General features: G+C 42.6%; 1 protein-coding gene across 1 annotated transcript in view; it reads left to right on the forward strand.

The window, feature by feature from the left end:
* Positions 1 to 25,966, forward strand: part of LOC145342052 (RNA-binding Raly-like protein) — an 883,196-nt gene that overhangs the window by 91,032 nt on the left and 766,198 nt on the right. Inside the window, exon 2 of the mRNA XM_080187223.1 lies at positions 11,320 to 11,465. The gene's annotated coding sequence lies outside the window, so the exon portion shown is untranslated. The remainder of the gene's footprint in view (positions 1 to 11,319; positions 11,466 to 25,966) is intronic.

Consider the following 25,966-nt stretch of genomic DNA (forward strand, 5'->3'; position numbering starts at 1 on the left):
AATTTGTTTCCAACTGCGCATACACTGTTCAGTGCTCTGATCGTTTTGGCTGGGCTAAGCCCTGCCTACAGCGCGAATGGGACTGGAGATATTTTTTTCAGGCTGAGTGCGTATGGGGGCACCTGAAAGCAGATTTCTAAGTCGGATCTGCATTACGCCCAGATTCAGCAAATAGAATGAAAATGGTAAAATTGAGCCATATAAGTTTGGAAGTTGTGGGGGGAAGACATCCAGAGGAAGTGACGACAGTGATGACATTGGAGATAATGGCTTGATGTTCAGTGGTGTGGTCAGAGGGAGGTAGGAGGAAGAATCTGAGAATTGGCGCTCATTTCTGCGAGGTAGAGGTCAGTCCACAAGACAACAGCAGCACCCCCTTTGTTGGCAGATTTGATGACAATGTCAGGATTGGACCTGAGAGAGCGAAGGGCGGAAAGTTCAGAAGGAGAGGTGTTGGAATGTGTGAGGCAGCAGAAAAATTGAAATGGCTAATGTCCCATTAACAGTTCCAATGAAAAGATGGAGGGCAGATAATTGTCCCGGTGGGGGTGTCCAGTTGGAGGCAGGATGTTGGAGGAACATGAAAAGGTCTGTGGAATGCAGGGAGGACTTTTGCCCAAAGAAGTGGACACGGAGACGAAGGCGATGGAAGAACGTTCAACATCATATTGAGCCCGGAATTCATTGAGGTGGGGGTATGTATCTCCATGCTCCATTTTATTGACTGGGTGCAGCTGAGTTTGGTTGTTTGTTCAGCCACGGTGCTCTTGGCTTTGACCTAAACTTTTTTGGCCCACACTGATGGTCAAATCTTACTACTGTCGAGGAGCGACATTTTCAACATGAGTTCTGTGAAGTCTGTTTCAGTTTTCCTGGTGGTAGGAGCTGTGGCTGCAGTCGTAAGCAACATGATTTTTAAAATTGGTTTCACATTACAACAAGTCAGTTTTTCGTGGTGTTTTAGAGAGTACTCCAAAATTTCTGCATCAGCATTTGGGCATTTAAGTGGTCGTGTAGTAAATGCAGTAATTCACGATCACAAGTTGGTTAACAAACTACAATGGGTTTATTATTATAGTGTGGAGATGCTGGCATTGGACTGGGCTAAACACAGTAAGAAGGGGTTAAAGTCCAACAGGTTTATTTGGTAGCAAAAGACACTAGCTTTCAGAGTGCTGCTCCTTCATCAGGTCAGAACTTGACGAAGGAGCAGCACTCTGAAAGCTAGTGGCTTTTGCTACCAAATAAACCGTTGGACTTTAACCTGGTGTTGTGAGACTTCTTACTTTATTCTTATATATAGTTATATGCAGGGTGATCCAATCAATGCGTTCATTCTCAGCTCTAGGATCAATCTGGCTACAAAAGCACTCGCTTTGCCCCACGATCATTCTCCATTGGATGATCTGATCACATGACCCTCCCAATATATGCCCCTTAAAGAGGCTAGCTACCACAGGTAGGGAGAGGCCCTTCACGAGTACTGAGATTGAATCTCATGCTCATTAACCAGGCCTGATTGGTAAGACTGAGACTTCAGATGTACTTTTAACCATTTGCATTGTGTCCATAAGCGTGCTCTTTTTTAAAATCTCTCTCTGCCTGGGGAGGAAGGACTCCTGGATTCTGGTAAATCTCAGCGTGATGCAGGAACTCCATCTTTCTTGTTAGCTATAGACATAAACAGTGCCAAGATCAGAGAACAGATCCCAGCGTTGCAAAATGAAAATAAATTCTTTCAGACTGCGGAGGATAATCCATAATGTCTGCAGCTGAGAAACAATTGGAAGGATTAACTGATGACCTGTCAGGTTGCATAATCTCTAGATAAACACACTTTGCAAAATGGTGATCTGGCCTTGCACTCCAGTATCTCCAGTGGAGGTTAGGAGAATGCCCAGGGAAACAGCATTATATAAGAACACTGTGATTGGATCTCGAACAAGGGAATTTGGCAGATCCTAATCTTCCCACCAAGGAACTCTTGAGATTTAATGCTCAAGAAAGAACAATGGCTAAATTTTGGTTAGATGAGCTCTCTGAGATCAATTAGCTCAAATCATATCAATATTTATATTTAATTCTCCTATTAAGCTTCACAAAAACTACTGAGTGAATGAATTATCTTTCTTGCCAAATCATTAATCCAAACAAACCATGCGCTTATAACTGTTTATCAATCTCATAATCATAATTAACAACATGTATACTTAAACATTGAATTTGCAAATAGTTTAATAGAGAGGGTTAACTGACAGAATGAATAGCACAGGTACAAACATAGTTCAGTTATACCACAATAATTCAACATCAACTGGCTTACTATTTATAAATTTCCAAATGCAATCAATGCCTGAGACAGATAACCTGCTGAGATTAATTTATGGTTAGACCCCTGGGAAAATGGGCAAGTTGACAGCATTAGATCACCCTCTTGTTGGGTAGATTATGTTTGATATACTCATTGTTAGCTACTTTTGTAGAACTGATGTCACTTTGCCTTTCTTGGTTGGTACAGTGGAGGTGATTATTTTACTTTTAGTCTTCCAAGACATCTGTGCGAGCAACCTTTATCAAGGACTTACCCATTCATTGCATTCTCAGAGCCCCAGGTCTTCTGTAAATTCACTTTATGTTCCTATATTTAGAGAAGTGGACTTAAATGTTACTTCTCTTTATCTTAGTTAAATTTATGTCTGCCAGTAAGTAGCTAGCACAATGATAATTTTTGAATATTTGGTGCACAAAAGAGTGCAGACAAGATTCACAGGAATGATTCCAGGGATGGGGAACTTCAATTATGAGAATAGATTGGAAAGGCTGGGACTGTTCTCCATGGAGAAGGGAAGGTTAAGGGAATTTTTGATTTGATTTATTATTGTCACATATATTGGCATACAGTGGAAAGTATTGTTTTTTGCATGCTATACAGTCAAAGCATACATAGAGAAGGAAAGGAGAGAGTGCAGAATGTAGTGCTACAGTCATAACTATGGTGTAGAGAAAGACCAACTTAAAATGAGGTCCATTCAATAGTCTGATTGCAGCAGGGAAGAAACTGTTTTTGAGTTGGTTGGTATGTGATCTCAGACTTTTGTATCTTTCCTGACGGAAGAAGGTAGAAGAGAGTATGTGGTGTCCTTGATTATGCTGGCTGCTTTTCCAGGGCAGAGGGAAGTACAGACAGTGTCAATGGATGGGAGGCTGATTTGAGTGATGGACTTGGCTTCATTCACAACCCTTTATAGTTTCTTGAGGTCTTGGACAGAGCAGGAGTCATGCCAGGCTATGACACAACTGAAAAGAATGCTTTCTATGGTGCATCTGTAGAAGGTGGTGTAACTTATAGTGGACATGCCAAATTTCCTTAGTCTCCTGAGAAAGTAGAGTCATTGGTGAGCTTTCTTAACTGTACCATCTGCATGGAGGAATCAGGAAAGGTTATTGGTGATCTAGACACCTAAAAACTTGAAGCTCTCGACTCTTTCTATTTTGTCCCCATTGATGTAAACAGGGGCATGCCCCTAATTGACTGAAGCGTCCAAAATCATGAGGGGTCTGGACAGGGTAGGTAGGGAGAGACAGCTCTCATTGGTGATTGAAAACTAGAGCACAAAGCTTTAAGGTGATTGGCCGAAGGAGCCATAGCAATATGAGTAAAAATGTTTTTCTGCAGTGAGTGGTTAAGATCAGGAATGCATTGCCAGAGTGTGTGGTGAAATTAGATCATTAAAGAAAAATGAAGGGCTATTGGGAAAAGACAAGAGACTGGATAACTCTTGCAGAGAGCCAGCATGGGCATACACATTGAACTGAGTGACCTCCTTCTGTGCTGTAACCATTCTATAATTCTATACAGAGCACAGTTTCAATGTTTGCAGATGACACAAATCTTTAACAGATTGTTTGTACTCTCATTCACTTTCACGTCCTGTCAGTGAGCAAAGAGTGAGATCCCAGCAATGCACATGCCCCTTATATGGATACACCATTCTACATACAGTAGACCAAGAACTCTTACACGTAATACATAACGCTACTACATAAAGCTTAAACCTACTAAAAACTTCAATTCCATTTTTAGTATCAACGTGCCACCGAAGAAACTTCCTCAATTTTAACATTCACCATTCTGAGTGATGTATGTATTCGAAGAGTTGACCTCTTTTGAAGTTGAAAACCTCAAAGTTGTGCTGGCCTCAATTTAACAAACTTGAATCTAATCATGCCACATCTCAATTATACCCTGTTAATATTTCAGCTTTATTTTGATCAAAAAAATGTTGCATTTTCAGATAAGAAGTCTAATTATTATATCTCCTTACCTCTCAGCGTATGGTTTTGAAAGTTTAGACCTCCCAAGTCTTGTTTTTTCACATCATTATCTATTGTTCTAATACAAAATAGCTTTTTTAGTTTCAAAGAGTACTCTGAAACTCTGAGGAAAAAACATTTTCACACAGACGATGGTGGGAATCTGGGACTCACTGTCTGAAAGGTGATAGAGGCAGGAACCCTCACATTTAAGAAGTATTTAAATGAGCACTTGAAATGCCATAAACATACAAACTCAATTGATGCCAAATAAGTGTGAGTGAACATTGTTGAACAAATGATGTCAACATTTTTGGTAGGAAATTAAAATATGAGGAATGAAAATTCAACAGTGGTTGAAATAATGCATACATGAGGTGAAAGCTGACAGTCCACTTACTGAAAAATAAATCCTGCACGAGATTTTTTTTTATTCATTTGTGGGACATGGGCGTCACTGGCTGGCCAGCATTTATTGCCCAATATTGCTTTCTCACCGCACCATTAGCTTTAATTTGGACACCAAACATGGCAAGAATTTTAAATAAAAGTAATAACTGCTCCTGGCAGAGATTAATATGAACAAAATACAACTTCCTCTCCCTTCTGTCGCTTTCTTACTGATTCTCCTGTTTTCTTTGTATTTTTACATAATTTCTAAACACCAGCCTCTCTTCATAGCTGAAACACTCACCCAGGCAATTTCCTGGTGAATCTCCTTTTCAAACTATCAAGTGCAATCACATCCTTCCTATAATGTGGTGACCAGAGCTACACTCTACTGTGGCCTGATGAGAGTTTTTCCTCAAATCCCCACTAGATCTCCTTGCCCTTACCTTAAATCTATGCCCACTTGTTATTGATCTGTCTACTAAGGGGAAAGGGTTCTTTCTATCCAGCCTGTCTATGTCCCTCACAATTTTCTACACCTCAGGTAGGTTTCCACTCAGACTTCGCTGCTCTAAGAAGAACAACCCTAGCCTAACCAACCTCTCTTCATAGCTGAAACACTCCATCCCAGACAACAGCCTGGTGAATCTCCTCTTCAACATATCTAGTACCGTCACATCCTATAGTGTGGTGACCAGAACTGGTCTAACTGTGGCCTAATGAGAGTGTTATACAGTTCCATCATTACCTCCCTGCTCTTATAGTCTATGCCTCAATTAATAAGGGGAAATATCCCATTTGTCTTTTTAACCACTTATACTGCTATGTTCAAGGATCATTGCACGTGCACTCCAAGATCTTCTGTACTTCCTAGCGTCCTACTGTTCACTGTCAGTCTTACCTTGTTAGTCCTCCCTATGTCAATATTTTTCCAATGCTGCCTCACTTCCAGACTTTGTCGCAATTTTACCAGGTGGTCTACCTTTGTATATGAAACTTCACAGCTCCTGAGTAGGCTAACAGTATTCACCTGGGCCCTTGTCTTTCAATCTGGCAGCTGCTGACTCCAGTTTAGTTTGTTGAATGGACATGTGGCAAACTTCTTCAGAAGACCAGATTCTTGTTTTCTCTCTTTTATTCCACTGTCATTGCTGTTCTAACTGATCAACATGAGCAGCACCAGAAAGCTGATTATTTCCAAGGCTTAGCATAGCTCCCAGCAACTTCTGCTCAGTTCACCTGTGTACAATGCTGCCTTAATAGGTACTCATTGTAAAATTGCACGCTGCCCTGTAACCATTACAACATCATAGGCATGCTTGTTCACAGTGTGAATGGTGATCAGGTAGCCAGCAGTGAAGACCGGATAATTTGCAGAGTCGCAACTCTACCCCACTTGATGCTCCAGGGGAAGAAATAGATGGATTTCATCTGTTCCCTTAGCTATCTTTTCGAAAACATTGGACAGTGACACCCCTGGGCATTGAATTCAAATATGTTTAGAAATTGTGTAAAGGCACAAAGGAAACAGGAGAATCAGTGAGAAAGTGACAGGAAGGAGAGGGAGGAAGTTATATTTTATTCATATTAATTACTACCAGGGGCAGTTATTACTTTTATTTAAAATTCTTGCCGTGTTTGGTGTCCAAATTAAAGCTAATGGTACAGCAAGAAAGCAATATTGGGCAGCTGAGTAACTTTGTGACTGTAATATTGTTTTAGCGACAAGGAGGGCGAGATGAAAGATGAAGCAACCCGTTAGTCCAGGGAGACTGAACATACTGTCAGCCAGGCCAGCCCAACCAGCAAATGTTGACATCCTTTCTGAGTTCCAATTCAGTGGTCATTGAATATTTGACACCAAATGTTCTCATTTGGAATGGGTTTTTCATGAAGACAGCAGTTTTTTTTTGCCATCCTTTACATCAAATTTGACCAAAGGTGCTCAAAGACAAAAGGCAGGTGAAAGCATATAAAATCAGTGCTTCACTGGTTATGGGTTATGAAGATAAACAAAAATTAACTTTTCAAAACAAATATGTTAAAACAGAAGCTGCTTTTTCTAAAGTTCGATCAGTTCTTGGATGTTCAAAGCTATTGAAATTCAGAAATATGGAGAGAAAACTTTATGATCAGTTTTGGTGTCAGAATGCTTAAGGTAAGTAATTTTGGGAATTACAAATGTTTGAAGGCTCAGTTTGCTGGATGCTATTGGCTATGATGTCGATTGTTGCTTGTGATGTCAAATGATGGCTAAGTGATTGCTCCTGGACACAAAAAATATCAAATAATAGCTAAGTGATTGTTTTTGGGTTCAACTGACGTCAAATGATTGCATTTGAATGCAATTGATGCCAAATGAACGTGAATGAACATTGTTGAGCAAATAACGTTAACATTTTCTGATAGGGAAATTAAAGTATGAAGAATAAGAATTCAACAATAGCTGAAATTACACATGCATTAGGTGAGAGCTGAAAATCCACTCACTGGAAAATAAATCCTGCATCTGAGATTTTTTTATCCATTCATGGGACAATAACATCACTGGTTGGCCAGCAATTTGTGCCCATTCCTCGTTTCCAGAGGGCAACTCAGAGTCAACCACATTACTATGGCTCTGGAGTCACATGTAGGCCAGACCGGGTAAAGATAGCAGATTTCCTCAAGGATATTCGTGAACCAGATGGGTTTTTCCGACAATTGACAATGGTTCATGGTCATCAGTAGATTCTTAATTCCAGATTTTTTTGTTGAATTCAAATTCCACCACCTACCATGGCAGGATTCAAACCCAGGTCCCCAGAACATTAGCTGAGTTTCTGGATAAATAGTCTAGCGATAATACCATTAGGCCATCGCATCTCCTATGCACGCACTTCTGTGCATGCAAGCTGTGTATAGCATGTCTCCAAAAAGCAAATCTGACTATAGTTCAGGTCAATATGCCATGTCCCTTCTGCAGCATTTCAACCAGAAATCCAACAGGAATGTCTTTAGAAGGACTAGAAACAGGACAACTTGCTGATCACCATGAGGCTAAACTTCTCACATCTACTTCATGGGTTTCTTTTGGCTTACCCTAAATGAGATTCAGCTTCCTAAACCATACCACACCATACCATATATACAGTGCAGAAGGAGGTCATTCAGCCTATTGAGCCTGGACCAATAACAATCCCACCCGGGCCCTAGCCCAGTAACTACACACACTTACCGTGCTAAACCCCCAAGACACTAACAGGCAATTTAGCATAGTCAATCCACCCATCTTTGGACTGTGGGAGGAAACCCAGGCAGACACGGAGAGAATGTGAAAACTCCACACACTCAGTGACCCGAGGCCTCCCTGATAACTAACAGTAAACCAGCATGCTGCATGACAGGAAGCATGCTGGATCACCGGCTGGTGTTTGTAGGATCCATTTCACACAGGGTAAGAATGTGGCCAATGCCCTCCAAAACTGAAAATGCTTTTAACAGTATATGGCTGATTACTTTATTAAAATGTGCCCAGACCACGTGTAGATATTCTGCTGGATGTTAGTGCTTGGTAATGTACATTTGATGACAGCACAGGGTCAGTGTAGTGTAACTGGAACATATATAGTGCAGTTAAGTACAATTTAAAGCTACATGTACTCTGCCTGACAATGTACCGCAACTGAAGTCTCAGAAGATCACAATCTGGCACTTACATTTTGCATTCCCACAGCAGTTATCCTGTGGATTCTTGAGGCCCGTAAGTTAAATAACAAGGTTGGTAAGCCTGAGTTCATGAGGATCCTGGATAAGACTGCCCATACTCCTTCCAAAAAGCATCCCTAAAAACAGCAAAAAAATTGAAAAAAAATCATATTTAGAATATGGGTGTCACTGGCTGAGCTAACTTTTATTGCCCATTCTTAATTGCCCGAGAGAGGGCAATTAAGAGTCAACCACATTGCTGTGGACCTGGAGTCACATGTAAACCAGACTATTAAGGATGACAGATGTCCCTCCCTGAAGGACGTTAGTGAACCAGATGGTTTTTTACATCAATTGACAATGGTTTCATGGTCATCATTAGACTTTTTAATCCCAGAATTCTTTATTATTGAATTCAAATTTCTTCTCTGGTGAGATTCGAACCAGGGTACCTGGAGCATTAGTCTGGGGCTCTGGATTGTCAGTGCAGCAATAATACCTCTACGGCACTGCCTCTCCCTGATTCCAACAGTATAGCAAAATGTGACTTAGTCTCCAAGGGGTGGGGCAAACCTGACTTCTATATATCATGAGGTAAGTATATGTGGAGAAGATCATACATCTTGTCTGAATTCAGAAAGACCCTAAATCCTCCATTTGTTTTGTTTAAAAATCTCCAGATTCTTCCCACAGCTTCTGTATCCAGGAGCTCATTCCTGACATTAAACATTGTCTTTATGCAAAATAACTTCCAAGTATCCATCCTAAATCCGTCTTTTGCTAGATTGAACTGATTTGCTTTTATTTTCCTTCAAAACTTTAGAATGAAATAATTTTCCAGATTTAAACATTCTGTACTTTTTAGTGTTTTCTTTTCATTCATGGCGTCATAGAGGAATACAGCACAGAAAAAGGCCCTTCGGCCCATCGCATCTGCGCCAGTCAAAGATAAACTCCCCAAACATGCAAATCGCATTTTCCAGCACTTAGCCCATTAGGCAGTTGAATTACGGCCAAGAGTCCTTTAAACTCTGTACATAGACAAACTGACTTCAGAATTACTATCTTAACAGATGTCTAAACTGAATACGAAAGCAATGGGAACAACTTAACCAATTAAACATTGTTATCATACTAAGCTGGCCATTTAATATTGTAAAATGTACCCTATTATTTTATTCATTTCCCTAAAATTTTTAATTCATCTAAAGACTTTTCCACATTTACAATGTTCATCAGTAACTTGGCAGTTTGCCATTGGTAGAAATAAGCATCTTGCCAACACAGGCCTGAATTTTTGCTCCCAGCTCATTGAGAGAATCCTTGGCTTTATCAACCCAGTGCCTGAATAATCTGTCTCTAAGTTCTGATTTTCAGTATATGGGGCAGAGGATATTGGGAGACAGGTGTGGCCCCCATAGCTGAAAGGCAATACAGTGGCTGCTAGGTGACAGGGTGGGGTGGGCTGGGTGAGGGGTGAGCTAGGTGAATAGGGGGCTGGGTGAATGGGGGCTGGGTGAATGGGGAGGCTAGATGAAGGGGGCATGCTTGGTTAAAGGGGGGGCTGGGTGAGGGGCAGGCTGGGTGACTGGGGGCATGGATAAACAGGGGCTGGGTGAATGGGGGGGCTGGATGAAAGAGGCAGGCTTGGTTAAAGGAGGGGGGGAGTTGCTGGTGAAGTACGGGCTGCTGAGGAGTAGGTTGGGTGAGAGGTGAACCGGGTGAATGGGGGCTGGGTGAATGGGGGGGGCTAGATGAAGGGGGGCAGGATGAGGAGTGAGCTGGGTGAACGGGGGCTGGGTGAACAGGGCGGCTGGGTGAATGGGGGGTGGCTGGATGAACAGGGGGCTGAGTGAACAGAAGACTGTGTGAATGGGGGGCTGGGTGAAAGGGGCAGGCTGGGTGATCCAGCGATTTGGCCCACTGCAAAAACATTAAGCAAAAGCAGCACTCTAGTCTTTACCTCTCACAGCCTACACACTCCACTTGCCCTATCCAAGATAAACCAGGTCACTTCATACCTCTCACACATCCCCCCTGGCCTTTCATACCCTCCACGTTAATCTCTTCTCCCCACCTACCCCCATGGCTCTTCATATTTTAATTTGCAACCCCTCTAACTTCCCCATAGCTCTTTGTAGCCCTTCTGCCAATTGAAGCACCTCTAGCAGCCCCCTATAGTCCCACATACTCTCCATACCAACCTATCCCCATCCTCCATCCATGATCCTTTCTAACCCCTATGCCAACTTAGTGTCAACTCAAGTCAGCCTATGTCACCAATCCTCACTGTTTGTTCTTAAATCTTCCATGTGAACTCATCAAGTATTCACCATGGGCAGACCTCAGGACTGATGCTGAGAGGAAATACAGTAAAGCTCTAAATATCCATTAATGCATTCATTATTGAAAAACACATTCACTACATTTAAATTTTTTCAACAACTTAATTCCTTATACCAACAAAAACTTGCATCCACAGCCCTCCATCAAAAATTTTATAAGCATTTAGAGTTAACAATCGAGATGTAAACTGACTAACATGCCACTGTGATAATGATAGGTTGTGAAACCAGTCATGCAGCACAAATCCTGTAAAAATACCCTCAGACTTATGTCAACAAACAAAATTAAATATCAAGGTCTTTTCTTTTAACCTGCAGACGTTTGATATTTTCAGCCAGGAGATATAAATCCCTTGACAGCTTAATAATCTATTGAGCTATGATAGTTTCCTTAACGGCTTGACAATTCCCTTCACAGTTCCAATGAGCTTGACAATTCCAATGACTTTATCCTTGAAAATTGGGGAATAGAAACAAAAACAGAAAATGCACAGCCAGTCAATCTGCATCTGAAAGGGAAAGAAATAGCAAAGTTTAGAGTGGGAACCAGATGGGAACTCAGCATTTTCTATTTCTATTGCAGCATTTTAATGTGCCATTGAGGTACTCTGGCAGTCAGAAGCCAAGGACTCCCATTCACCACCGCGTGACAACTGGAAATCGGGACCCTGTCTCCGCATTTTGATAAATACACCAATCTGTAAATCGTTTTTCTGGTATGCGATCAAGGTTAGTCTTCTTGTTATAAAATTATTTTTAATGCTTTCCTTGCTTGTCATTTCCTTTCACCCCACATCAGACTATTAACTGAGTGCAGTTGAGTTGAGAAATGGGATGTTAAGTCTTTGGTGAACTGTTAATTGGAGGTCTACGCTATCAGTTTTGGGTAACTCTTCATTTGAAAAGAGAAAACCTGACCATTTTGACATATGAAAGCCAAGCTAGTTAGAACATGAAACCCACACAAACAAGAATTGATCAAAAAGTTTGGATTATAAATCATGATACCAAACAGCAATATTGGTCTCCCTTCCTGGTATGGTGAAGAAAGTTATTCCTACAATTAACATTGAGCCCTGTAATTTCTGTTAGCTTAACAAATTTCTATCTGCCCAGGGTCTATGTATCAACAGATCAGAAAAGGTCTTGGGGGTCCTTAAGGTATAGCAAACAAGTAGAAATGTTTAACAAGGCAACTAATTCACTGTTGTGCACATACCTTGTTTCACTGAAGACCCAGTTACGCATAAACTGTGCGCTCATAGGCCAATAGCTCCCCAACTTCATATTGAAGTTAAAATCAGTATCTTCATCTTTAAATCCCTTCATGGCCCCATCAAGTCCTATCTCCGTCATTTTCTCCAGCCTAACAAAACACTCTATTCCTCTAACTCCAGCCCATTTGCAATCCCCTTTTTGCTTCACCTCAGGCTGCCAACCCTCCAGATTTGGTCTGGAGTCTCGAGGAATCAAGACCAGACTTCAGGATACTGTCTGGACGTTAAAAGAATATTTTTCTTTTTAATTCTTTGAACATTTCTTTCTATCAGAAGTATTGAGAATGGGGAAAAGAGTCAAGCATCATCCAATTGGGCAATAAGTCCTTTTGCTTTCCAATTGCAAGGCAGTACATTGCAAGGATGTATGTGTTGGCCAACTAATGATGGAGGGGAGGGGTGGTGGGGGTGAGTCATGTGATGAAACCTCGAGGAGCACATTTAATCCAAGTTGGCAACCTTAATTTTGCCTCAGGATTAATGCCTGATTCCTAATTTTTGGAATTTCCACCTTGAAGAAAACATAAGGCAGGGGTTTCTGAGCTTCCCACAGCGTGTTTCACAGTGGTGGACACCACTGCCACTGGCTGATGATGAGACCTTCTGGTCCTGCTGCTGTCAACGGGGTTCCCCATTGTAGGTATCCTCCCCATTCTGGGAAACCCACGGCAGGAGTTTGCTGTCAGCGGGATAAGAAGATCCCTCAAAATTCTGAGTGTCAGCCCTCTCCATCTCGCCTTCCTTAAAAATATTATTAAAATCCATCCCTTCGACTCAAGTATCTGTCACCCATCTGTCCTTTTCTGACTTACCCGCTTTCTTTCTGCCTATTTCTGAAGCACTTTGCAATGATTTTGGGCATCAGAGCTAAAATTTTCCAGCCCTTCCCACCATGGAAGGCGGCACCTTTCAATCCCATCAGTGGTGATTCTTCCAACTGGCACGTTCTCCAGTGGCAGAGGGTGCAGGACACACAATACCCTGTAGACATTGGCAGGACTGGTCCATCTTGCTGCTGACAAATGGTGAGCCACCTCCACTGCCAGAGGAAAGCCGCATGTGGTGGTGGAGCAAGAATTCATGCAAATGCAGGCTGCACCAGTTTCCATTGGGATTGTGAATGATAAAATGTAGAATAACAACACTCACCCTCCCCCGAGCGAAAGCACATCCTCTTTCCCTGATCTGAAATGTTCTCCTGCTGGGCTTGAAAAGTACAGCCTTGGTGATATGATTCTTTTTAAAAGAATCACCTCAGCTACTGAAATTCCTGTGATTATTTTCTCCTCTTCGGCTGGGTCCTTACTTGCAGAGTGGGAAAAATTGATGGCAAATGACGTGATGCGCACATCTGGTCTTCTGCAGGCAGGATGTAGTGCTCTTAAAACTTTGGAAATGGAGGATATACATTTAACAGAAAGTGAAGAATATCAGTGCTTAGTGTGTAGCATCAACCAGCTATCTAATCAGCAGACTTCAATGAACGATGCTCAAAGTAAAAAGGACACAAGGACACACAATCTCAGTGATGCAATGGTTAAATTTTATCATTACCTGAATAGTAGCCATACTTCTAGAAATTACTGTTAGCTGGATGGTGTTGAGTGATGCCAACAACACAAGTTCAATTCCCATACCGGCTGAGGTTATCCATGAAGGCCTCAATTTTTCAACCATGTCCCTCGCCTGAGGTGACCCACAGGTTAAAATCATCACCAAACAGCTCTCATTCTATTACAAAAAGAATTGAGGTTGGTGGGGGGAAGTGGGGTTGGACAGAAGTCCATGGTCCTCTGGGACTTTGGCGACTTTCATTCATAAAGATAAAATAGAGAATTGTTCTTGGCAGAATGCTGGAAAATGTGTGGCTCGCAGAACATGGCAGCCATCGCCTCCATAATTTTGGGGAGGTTGTGTGCATCTGATTCCCAGTGGCCACAGGAAATGGGATAGGTTCTTATTGTTTTCTTTGGAATGGGTGAGGCTAAGGAGAGATTTAATCGATGAGTATACAATTATGAGGACCCTGGATGGAGTGAAAAGCAAGGAGCTATTTCCCTGAGCAAAGAGGTTAATACTGAGTGAGGGGGCAGAGATTTAAAGTAGTTAGTGAAAGGACTGGGGAGAAGTTGAGGTTTTTTTTCATCCAGGTGGAGATTTGAAACTCATTGCCCTAAATAGTGACAAAGGCAAAAGCCCTTATCATATTTGAGAGAAAGAAATACTTGAATATGCTTTTAAATTGTTGTTATCTCTAGGATTAACACTGGAAAGTGGGATTAGGATCATAGAATCCCTACAGTACAGAAGGAGGCCATTCAGCCCATCAAGTCTGTGCTGACCACAAACCCACGCAGACCCTATTCCCGTACCCTATATATTTACCGCTAATCCCCTGAAACTAAGATCAATTTAGCATGGCCAATCAACATTACCCTCACATCTTTGGAGCATGGGTGGAAACCAGAGCACCCGGAGGAAACCCACACAGACACAGGAAGAAAGTGCAAACTCAACACAGACAGTGACTGAGACTAGAATTGAACCTGGGTCCCTGGGTTCAGCAGTTCTGACCACTGAGCCACCCTGCCACCCACCATGGATGGCTGTTTATTGGCTGGCACAGACATAGTGGTCCAAATGGCCTCAATCTGCGCTGTAGGTATTCAATGATTCTTTGTTTCATTTTAATTGTGTGTAACTCAATTGGAAAATCAGTTGTTCCTTGGTACTTCTGCAGAATGCTACTCAGCCATTTACTTGATAAAGTTATACATTCTCTTAACAGATTAGACACACTTTGCTTAATGAGCTGTAAAATGGGGACTGAAGAATTCATTCAAGGGGAATTTGGGGCTCTATGATCCTCTTGATTAGCCCCTCCAGAGATCCTTCTCTGCACACACAATTAACAGTGTGATGAAGTGAAGGGACTTCTGTTTCTCCCAAACAGCTGGTGGCTGATGCAAGAGAAGGATTATCGTTCCTGTTCATATGCTTCTATTTACTTACCCCTTGCTTTCGTTGTGTTCTGCTTTCACGGGGGAGGTGGGGGTAGACAAATAGCACTAGCTTAGACAGCTGAGGGACAAGAGGCTGCCTGGTGACGTGTTGTGATGCATGGTCACGACAAAGCATGTTCTCCTGAGAACCTGATACACAGATTGTGCTGAATTCATTCCAAACACTGGCACTCTGTAGCAACAGTTGTTTCCCTGCCAATAATGAAACCAATGTTGTAACATTAGTGAGGCAGCATGAATCTTTATTGAAAGGAAAGTTTGTTAATTGGGCCATCGTGCTCACTCATAGCTCATTAGGATCTTTGTTCTATCTGTGGGTGAGTTGAACTCTTGTGCTGCCACATACTGTGTTAAGAAAACACTGAACCATGGGAAAGTTATGACTATGGAACGAGGCCATTCAGCCCATCATGTCAGCATTGATGGAAAAAAACAAAGCCACCTATTCTAATCCCCCTCCCAGCATCTGATCTGGAGCCCTGCAGGTTACAGCACTTCAGGTAATGATCCAGCTACCTGTTACATCAGTTGAGGCTTCTGTTTTATATTGCTAATGCCTAGCATGACCTTTGGGTTGTTGCAGTGGTTGTGGTCAGCAGTATCTACTGCTGCTCAAATCCACCCCACAGCATTATTCATTGGGTGGATGCAGCTTCTAGGCACCTACAATAAAAATCTGATACACCTTCGTTCTAATAAAATGTCCAAATAATTTGTGTGTCAGCTTAGTCCAGCTGGGATAGTCCCCACTGTGGGCTAGGAAAAAAGAGATGGACGTGGCAAGGGGTTAACCCCCCATAGTGTGAACTGAGTTGCTAACCTAGCATTCAACATGCTACTCTTCAGAGAAAACATTAAGCTAAGGTTCTTTTCCACATGTTAGATTGGCCTATGAATGTTAAAGACTTCAACTCCCCTTTCTCAGAATAGACCTTTCTTGCAAACACGGTGGCACAGTGGTTAACGCTGCTGCTTCACAGCGCAAGGGACTTGGGTTCAATTCCAGTCTTGGGTCACTGTCTGTCTGGAATTTGCACATTCTCCCCGTGTCTGTGTGGGTTTCCACCAGGTGCTCTGGTTTCCTTCCATAGTCCAAAAATTTGCAGGTTAGGTGGATTGGCCTGTTAAATTGGCCCTTAGTGCCCAAGGATGGGGTGACATGGTGGCACCGTGGTTAGCACTGTTGCCTCACAGCGCTCGAGATCTAGGTTCAATTGCCGGCTTGGGTCACTGTCTGTGTGGAGTCTGCACATTCTCCTCATGTCTGTGTGGGTTTTCTCCAGGTGCTCCGGCTTCCCCCAACAGTCTGAAAGACGTGCTGATTAGGTGCATTGGCCATGCTAAATTCTCCCTCAGTATACCCAAACAGGTGCCGTAGTGTGGTGACTAGGGATTTTCACAGTAACTTCATTGCAATATTAATGTAAGCCTACTTGTGACACTGATAAATAAACTTCAAAACTTTTAAGATGTATAGGTTAGGAGGTTAGCAATGGTAAATTGCACGGGATTATGGGGAAAGGGAGGGTGGCGGGCCTGGATAAGATGCTCTTTTGGAGAGTCAGACCTGATGGACTGAATGGCCTCCTTCTGCACTGTAGGGATTTAATGATTTTTTTTCTCCACCAATAGCACAATAAACTAACTAATTCACCTCATTGTTAACCATAAGGCATGCATGGTTGCCTGTTTCTCCATACAGCAGACCTGCACTCTGAAAAGAAAGTATTTGGTTATCTAAAGTGCTTTGAGACATTTCAGTGTGAAATGTTATATAAATGCAAATATAATTAATAAAAATCCAAAAAGAGTGGAGTTTTCTAACAATCATGTAGGGACTGTGTCCTACGGATAAACGAGTTTTATCTTTCCAATTCTCCAAATGACGTCCACTTGCTGCCTCCTAACTAAATTTATCACCATGACAATAGTGGAGGTGACAAAGAGGTTATGCCCGGAGATGGAGTATTTCAGTGATAATGGGAGACTGCACTCGACATCCCACCTTCTGCCATTAGAGACATCAAATGTCACACTCCACAGATTTTGCTCTGAGGCATTTTTATTTTCACAGGTTTTAACTTTTTCCAAATCATAGTATTTTGAAGTCATTTTAATGTATTCTTATAACAGTTACAATCATGCCAGTTAAACACACGAGCCAATTTTCCTGTTGCCCATTCCTCCCCCCATTTCTCTCTCTCTCCCCTTGGGGTATTATCGCAGCTGCTGAATGTCCTACATTGGATCGTGCCTGCACACACAGGCAGCAGCAAGAAAGAATTATATAGACAATTTTCAGTTGTGTCTACTGGGATGTGAGTGCTGCTGGCTAGGCCGACGTGTGTTTCTTATCCCTAATTGTCCTTGAGAAGGTGGTGGTGGTGAGCTTCCATCTTGAACTGCTGTATGTAGGATGTTGATGTGGGGGATTGGTAATGCTGTTGAATTTTTAGATTCATTCTTGTTCGTGATGGTCATTGCCTGGCATGTGTGGCGCAAATATTACTGGATGGCCAGACCAGGTAAAGAGAACAAGTTTATTGCCCTACAGGATATTAATGAGGCAGATGTGATTTTAAGACATTCTGACAAGTTTCACAGTCCCTTTATATCAATATTGTTTTTTTGGAAAAGACTCTAAAAGGCTGCTTTGATGGAACTGGAAGTCGGCACCTCTGGTTGTTCGTCCAGTAACATGATCTGTAACGTAGGACTATGCACAGCATCACTAACTATCTCCCTGGGAGTTGACAGAAAGCTAAAGGAAACCAATTCCACAATAGTAGATACAAGAGACAGCTGGTAAAACGAGGACATTAATGCACAGAAACAGTCTGTATTCTCGGAAAGCTGCAACAGGGTGAAAGTGATGCAAAGTCAGTTCTTAAACTGATGCTATTGGCTCAGGTTTGTGTTCCTTTTTTTCCCTCTACTAATGATTCAGATGAATGTTCCAGCATGTTTTACGCTGCAGTTGGGAATAGGAAGCTGACTAAAGCAGTGTAACATGCCTTATGCTTCAACCAGCTCTTCATTCTTGATTCCAGCTTAACTGTGTTATTACCAGGGAGCAGGCTGAAATCCTCGTCAGTGAGGCAGTTCCATCCTGGGGGCCAGTTCCATCCTGGGGGCCAGTTCCATCCTGGGGGCAGTTCCATCCTGGGGGACAGTTCCATCTTGTGATCAGCACCTTAGCTGAGAGCTGACTTTATATAACAGAACCAAAGCCAATCATTGAATTCCATTGTCAGACAGCTCCAGGGAACTCTGACCAGAGGTGACAGATGAATACAGCAATGCTCTCTGAGATACCGATTTTCTCACAGAAAAATATAATTTTGTTGGGAGCCCTTTAACTAGGAAACCTTCCTTAGACAGAGGATATCTTGTCATTGAGCTTTGTGCTGTGACTGAATTAAATAGCCATGACAAATTGGATTTGACACTGGCTCAATGCAAGAAGCCAGAAAGTGGTGGTGGAGGATTACTTCTCTGAGTGGAGGCCTGTGACTAGTGGTGTGCCACAGGGATCAGTATTGGATCCATTGTTGTTTGTCATCTATATCAATGACCTGGATGATAATGTGGTAAATTGGATCAGCAAATTTGCTGATGATACAAAGATTGGAGGTGTAGTGGACAGTGAGGAAGGTTTTCAAAGCTTGCAGAGGCATTTGGACGAACTAGAAAAATGGGCTGAAAATGGCAAATGGAATTTAACGCAGACAAGTGTGAGGTATTGCACTTTGGAAGTATAAACCAAAGTAGAATGTACACGGTAAATGGTAGGAGTCTGAGGAGCGCAGTTAAACAGAGGGACCTGGGAATACAGGGACAGAATTCCCTAAAAGTGACGTCACAGGTGGATAGGGCTGTAAAGAGTGCTTTTGGTACATTGGCCTTTATAAATCGGAGTATCGAGTATAAAAGTTGGAGTGTTATGGTAAGGTTGTATAAAGCATTGGTGAGGCCAAATTTAGAGTATTGTGTACAGTTTTGGTTACCTAGTTACAGGAAGGATTTAAATAAGGTTGAAAGAGTGCAGAGAAGGTTCAGAAGGGTGTTGCCGGGACTTGAGAATCTGAGTTACAGAGAGAGATTGGATAGGTTAGGACTTTATTCCCTGGAGCGTAGAAGAGTGAGGGGAGATTTGATAGAGGTGTATAAGATTGTGATGGGTATGGATAGAGTGAATGCAAGCAGGCTTTTTCCACTGAGGCTAGGGGAGAAAAAAAACAGAGGGTATGGATTAAGGGTGAAAGGAGAAAAGTTTAAAGGGAATATTGGAGGGGGTGGGGCTTCTTCATGCAGAGAGTGGTGGGAGTATGGAATGAGCTGCTGGATAAAGTGGTAAATGCGGGGTCACTTTTAACATTGAAGAAAAACTTGGACAGGTTCATGGATGAGAGGGTGTGGAGGGATATAGTCCAATTGCAGGTCAGTGGGACTAGGCAAAAAATGGTTCAGCACAGACAAGAAGGGCCAAAAGGCCTGTTTTTGAGCTGTAATTTTCTATGGTTCTATCTATGGTTAAATGTAACTGATAAGAGAAATGGGTTCCCCTTGGCAACTACTCCTCCCTCCCACACCTCCTACTCCCCATCACCAACAGGAACGGATGTACTTTGGTAAAATTGGACCTCTGTACCCACACCTGCCCCATGTCTCATTCTGGTGTTAGCAAGCAGCATCAGATGGAACCCACATTATGTTACTCTTCTTAACCTTGGTGCCTGCCTATGAATCTAGCACTTTTATTGTGTTAAAACACCTAAAAATGTAAAAATTTGAGCAGTGTAAGTCCTGATGTCAGTCTTATTCAGCAGGTTGACAAAGGAGCAAAGAAAATGAGATGAGTCAATAGCTATGTGTTTCATTCTATTGTCAGGGCATTACAATTGCACTTAAAAAGTCACCACTGCCTCACCTGCTGATACGGTTTTCACGGGGAACTTTTGTAACTACAAATCTGGAACTACATAGAGTCATAGAGGTCTATAACACCAAGAAAGACCCATCAGCCTATTGAGTCTGCACCAGTCAAACAACAATGGCTTACATTCATATAGCACCTTTAGTGGACAACCCAGTGTGAGTTTGAGTTTTAATCAGGACAAGAAACGACACTGAACTAATGAAGGAGACATTACGTAGGGTGGTTAATAACCCAGGTTAGAGACATACATTTTAAATAGGAAAGTGTTTAGAGGCGGCAGAGAGGTATATTGAAGTGTTAGAATTTGCTGTAGTTAACATCAACACCACAAATATTGTCTTAGGCTGCTCTTGTTTGGAAATTTCACAGCCGTACTTTAAGATTAGCAGAGATATTTATCCTTCCTTCAGCTCATTATTTGTGGTCGAGCAGGCCTTCCCCTGAATCCCTCTGCCTCTTAACCTCCCTGTCCTCATTTATTTCCACCTTAGAATCCAGCTCACTGATCACAAGCTCGTGATCAGCTCTCCTAATATCTGTTCCTTTGACACAGCTCTTTCGCGTCTGATTTATGCTTCTGGGTCTTGGAATATTTTTCTGTGTTAGAAGTACTGCATGTAAATGCAAGATATTGTGGATTGGAGTATGAGACGGTATGTAAATTTAGTGCAGCGAAAACTGGCTAGTGTAAATTGTCTGACAACTCGCTCATGCAGTTATGGCAAGGGAGATTGGATTAATTTATCAAAATTGATCAATTCATGGAAAATATATTCATTCTGCTCCCACGGCATAGTACAATAATTAGACTTGTTTTGACATTGTATTGTCTCAGAGGCTCTCTCTGAATCAGTGTCAGGGCAAGAATAGATATTGATATTTCCAACCAACCGATATATCTAACTGTGCACAGCGCTCCTCTCAGGTATCCTCATTCTCAAAGAGGAAAGCAAATCCTTGCTTTGCACTTTTGAGGTTGTTGGGACGTAATTGCTCCTCTAATTGATTAATAGTGAGAGGTCCCTCAAATACTGCTTCAGATCCTTTGTGAGTGGCTGACTGAGAAACTGTGCCAATCTTTTGCTGCTTCAGGCAGCACAGTGGTTAGCATTGCTGCCTCACAGCACCAGGGACCCAGGTTCAATTCCCAGCTTGGTTCGCTGTGTGTACAAAGTCTGCACGTTCTCCCCGTGTTTGTGAGGGTTTCCTCCAGCTGCTCTAGTTTCCTCCCGCAGTGCAAAAGACATGCTTGTTAGTTGCATTGGCCATGCTAAATTCTCCCTCACTATACTTGAACAGGTGTCAGAATGTGGCAACTAGGGGATTTTCATAGTAACTTCATTGCAGTGTTAACATAAGCCTACTTGTGACATTAATAAAAAAAACTTAAACTCATGCTTGTGGGAGAATGACAGAAGTGCGTAAGATGCTTGTTTTCAGCTGTTTCTACCATAATGGCGTGTCAGTCTCTGGTTGAAGGTATGGCAGGGGATCAGGAATAGCCCATTGGATGTCCAACCCTTTAGGCATTTTTCAGGAGGAAATTTCCATGCATGGCTGAAAGAAGCTGGCAGTGGGCAAAAACTAGGAGCAATCAAAGTCATTACATGTTCAAAGGTTCTCAGTCTTACTTCACAGCATTTAACCCTGTCCAGGTCAAGTGCCAACCTTGGCAGCTTTACTTTGGGACTGCTCAGTTGAATCTCCTGCCACTGAGAACCTCTTACTGGTCTGGGTATTAATTCAAAGTTGGTGAACATTTCAGTTTAAGTTGAATGTCTCTTTGACTTGTCATCACCAACCACATTGGTGAATTTCTCCCATGTGGATCCAGTTGTTTTATTGGTTGCTTTAGATCAGGAAAATCTGTATTTTGGCTCTTATTTTAATAAAAACATAAGAACATAAGAAATATGAGCAGGAGTAGGCCATCTAGCCCTTCGAGCCTGCCACGCCATTCAATAAGATCATGGCTGATCTGAAGTGGATCAGTTCCACTTTCCCGCTTTCTCCCCATAACCCTTAATTCCACTGTCTATCAGAAATCTGTCTACCCGTGCCTTAACTATATTCAGCGAGGTAGCCTCCACCACTTCAATATGAAGTGAATTCCAGAGATTCACCACCCTTTGAACAAAGAACAAAGAACAAAGAACAACCCAGCATGGGAAACAGGCCCTTCGGCCCAACGAGCCCGCGCCGCCGCATCACCCTACACCTATTCTACCCTGCGTGTCTACGAATGGAACCCCTAACTTAGCCAAATTCAGGGGAGAATAGTGTCAATTTGGTACACCAATCAGCCTAAGAGCACATCTTTGGGGTGTGGGAGGAAACTGGAGCGCCTGGAGGAAACCCACACAACCACAGGGAGAATGCACAAACTCCCACAGACACAGGCCCAAATCCATGTATCTGCACAGCTAGCAGTGCTAGTCACCGAGCTGTTGCGGCGCCCGTCTACCGGTCCACGATCAAGCACACACACCGACACGAAGTACTAGGCCACTCCCGGAACCTCCAAGAGCAGCCCACGCACGACCCACCGTGTGCATGCCCCTCGTTTGACAACAAGGTGGACCTCCACCTGCGGAATAAAAAGACAAAAATGTTAACTTACAAGTCTGCATTTCCGGTGTCTCCCGAGGTTCTGACCTTATTTAATAGCCCCTACTATAACCCTCCATCCTCGTTTCACTCATGTGTCTATCTAACTGAACCTTAAACGAGTCCAATGTTCCTGCCTCCACCACCCTACTCGGTAGCACGTTCCATACCCCCACAACTCTCTGCGTAAAGAACCTTCCTCTCACATCCAGTGAAGAAGTTCCTCCTCAACTCTGATCTAAACTGCCCCCTCCCTTATTTTGAGGCTGTGCCCTCTAGTTCTGTTTTTCTTTCTAAGTGGGAAGAATCTCTCTACCTCTACCCTATCTAGCCCCTTCATTATCTTGTAAGTCTCTATAAGGTTCCCCCTCAGCCTTCTAAACTCTAATGAGTACAGACCTAGTCTATTCAATCTCTCTTCATAAGCTAACCCTCTCATCTCCGATATCAGCCTGGTGAACCTTCTCTGTACTCCCTCCAAGGCCAGTATATCCTTTCGCAAATGCGGTGACCAAAACTGTACATAGTACTCCAGTTGCGGCCTCACCAGTGCCCTGTACAGTTGCAGCAAGACCTCCCTGCTTTTATATTCTATCCCCCTCGCTATAAAGGCCAGCATTCCATTCGCCTTCTTGATCACCTGCTGCACCTGCAGACTGGGTTTTTGTGATCTGTGCACAAGGACCCCCAGGTCCCTCTGCACCATAGCATGCTGCAGCTTTTCGCCCTTTAAATAATAATCCCTCCTCCTATTATTTCTACCAAAGTGGATAACCTGACTTTTGCCAATGCTATACTCCATCTGCCAGGTCCTCGCCCACTCACTCAGCCTATCCAGATCTCTCTGCAGACTTTCTGCACCTTCCACGCAATTCGCTTTTCCACTCATCTTCGAGTCATCAGCAAATTTTGCTACCCTACACTCAGCCCCCTCCTCCAGATCATCACTGTAAATGGTAAACAGTTGAGGCCCCAACACCGATCCCTGCGGCACCCCAGTAGTCACCAACTGCCAACCAGAATAGCACCCATTGATTCCAACTCTCTGCTTCCTATTAGACAACCAATCCTCTATCCATGCTAACACCTTACCCCCAACTTCGTGCACCCTAACCTTTTGCAGCAACCTTTTGTGAGGCACCTTTTCAAACACCTTCTGGAAATCTAAAAACACCACATCCACTGGTTTCCCTCTGTCTACTGCACTAGTCATATCCTCATAGAAATCCAATAAATTCGTTAAACACGACTTCCCCTTCACGAATCCGTGCTGTGTCTGCTCTATCAAACCTTTCTTTTCTAGGTGCCTTGCTATTTCTTCTTTGATTTCTTCTTTAATAATACATGTCCACTTTTATTCACTGGATCGTTTCCTCAATCTCTCAGTTTTTCAATGTCTCAAACACAAGGGTTGCACTAGCTGAGAAGGTGTTAGCAGTTAGTCAACTGACACATGTATTTTACTAAAATGAAGCTAAGGCTCACTAGATAATCACAAGGTGGCCACTTACTCAACTTGTTCAAATCACAGTGAAGGATCTCTGCATCCTCCTCACAGCTCACCCTCCCACCCATCTTTGAGTCATCTGCAAATTTGATGTATTATGGATGATTCCCTCATCTAAGTCAGTAAAATATATAGCGAATAGCAGGAGTCCTAGCACAGATCCCTATGGTACCCCACTTGTTGCTGCCTGACATTCTAAAAAGACATGTTTTTTCCTATTCTCTGTTTCCTGGGTGCCAACCAGTTTTCTATTCATCTCAATACACTACCCCAATCCCATGCACTTTAATTTTATATGCGAATCTCTTGTGTGGGACTTTATCAAAAGCCTTCTGAAAGTCCACATAAACCACATCCACTGGCTCCCCCTCATCAACTCTACCAGTCACATCTCCTAAGCATTACAATAGATTTGTCAAGCATGATTTTCTTTTTGTAAATCTGCACTGACTCTATCCAATTCTGCCAATGTTTATTGAGTGCTCTGCTATAAAATCTTTAATAATGGATTCTAGCATTTCCTCAATACCAACATCAGGCTGACTGGTCTATAATTCCCTGTTTTCTCTCAACCTCCCATTTTAAAGAGTGGGGTTACATTACATTTCAGTTATTGGAACTATTCCAGGGTCTATAGAATGTTTCTGAATGGAGCACTGTAACAAGTGGTGTTCCTCAGGGATCAATGCTGGGACTCTCGCTGTTTGTAATTTATTTAAATGATTTAGAGGAAAATGTAACTGGTTTGCTTAGTAAATTTGTGGACAACACAAAGGTTGATGGTTTTGTGGGTCCATCAGATGGGGACCATCAGAGGATACAGCAGGAAATAGATCGGTTGGAGATTTGGGCGGAGAGATGTCAGATGGAGTTTAATCTGGACAAATGAGAGATAATGCATTTTGGAAGGTCTAGTAAAGGTAGGAAATATACAGTAACTGGCAGAAACCTTAAGAGTATTGATATGCAGAGGGATCTGGGTGTACAGATTCACAGGTCAGTGAAAGTAGCAACACAGGTGGAGAAGGTAGTCAAGAAGGCATACAGAATGCTTGCCTTCATCAGCTGGGGTATTGAATTTAAAAATTGGCAAATCATGTTGCAGCTTAGTCAGGCTGCACTTGGAATATAATGTTCAATTCTGGTCGCCACACTACCAGAAGGATGTGGAGGCTTTGGGGATGGTTCAGAAAAGATTTATCAGGATATTGCCTGGTATAGAGGGCATTAGCTATGAGGAGAGATTGGAGAATCTTGGTTTGTTCTCACTGGAATGATGAAGGTTGAGAAGAGACCTGTTAGAAGATTATGAGAGGTATGGACAGAGTGGATCGTCAGAAGCTTTTTCTTAGGGTGGAAGAATCAATTACTAGGGGGCACAGGTTTAAGGTGTGAGGGGCAAAGATTTAAAGGAGATGTACAAGGCAGGTTTTTTACACAGAGGGTGGTGGGTGCCTCAAAATCGCTGCCAGGGAGGTAGTGGAAGCAAAAAGGATAGACAGCTTTAAGGGACATCTTGATAAATACATGAATAGGATGGGAATAGAGGGGTATGGTCCCCGGAAGGGTAGGGGTTTTTAGTTAAGTCGGGCAGCATGGTCGGTGCAGGTTTGGAGGGCCAAAGGGTCTGTTCCTGTTCTGTAATTTTCTTTGTTCTTTGAATCTAGGAAGTTGACCACCAATGCATCCACTATTTCTAGGGCCACTGCCTTAAGTGCTCAGGGAAGTAGATTATCAGGTCCTGGGGATTTATTGGCCTTCAATCCCATCAATTTCCCCAACACCATTTCCCTACTAATATTGATTTCCTTCAATTAATACAGCCTTTGTCTGTAGCACACAAGAAACAATACTTTTCACAGTTTTCCAATACATGC

The sequence above is a fragment of the Carcharhinus amblyrhynchos genome, chromosome 4, assembly GCF_965287045.1.
Source record: "Carcharhinus amblyrhynchos chromosome 4, sCarAmb.v2.hapA, whole genome shotgun sequence".
NCBI classification, from domain to species: Eukaryota; Metazoa; Chordata; class Chondrichthyes; order Carcharhiniformes; family Carcharhinidae; genus Carcharhinus; species Carcharhinus amblyrhynchos.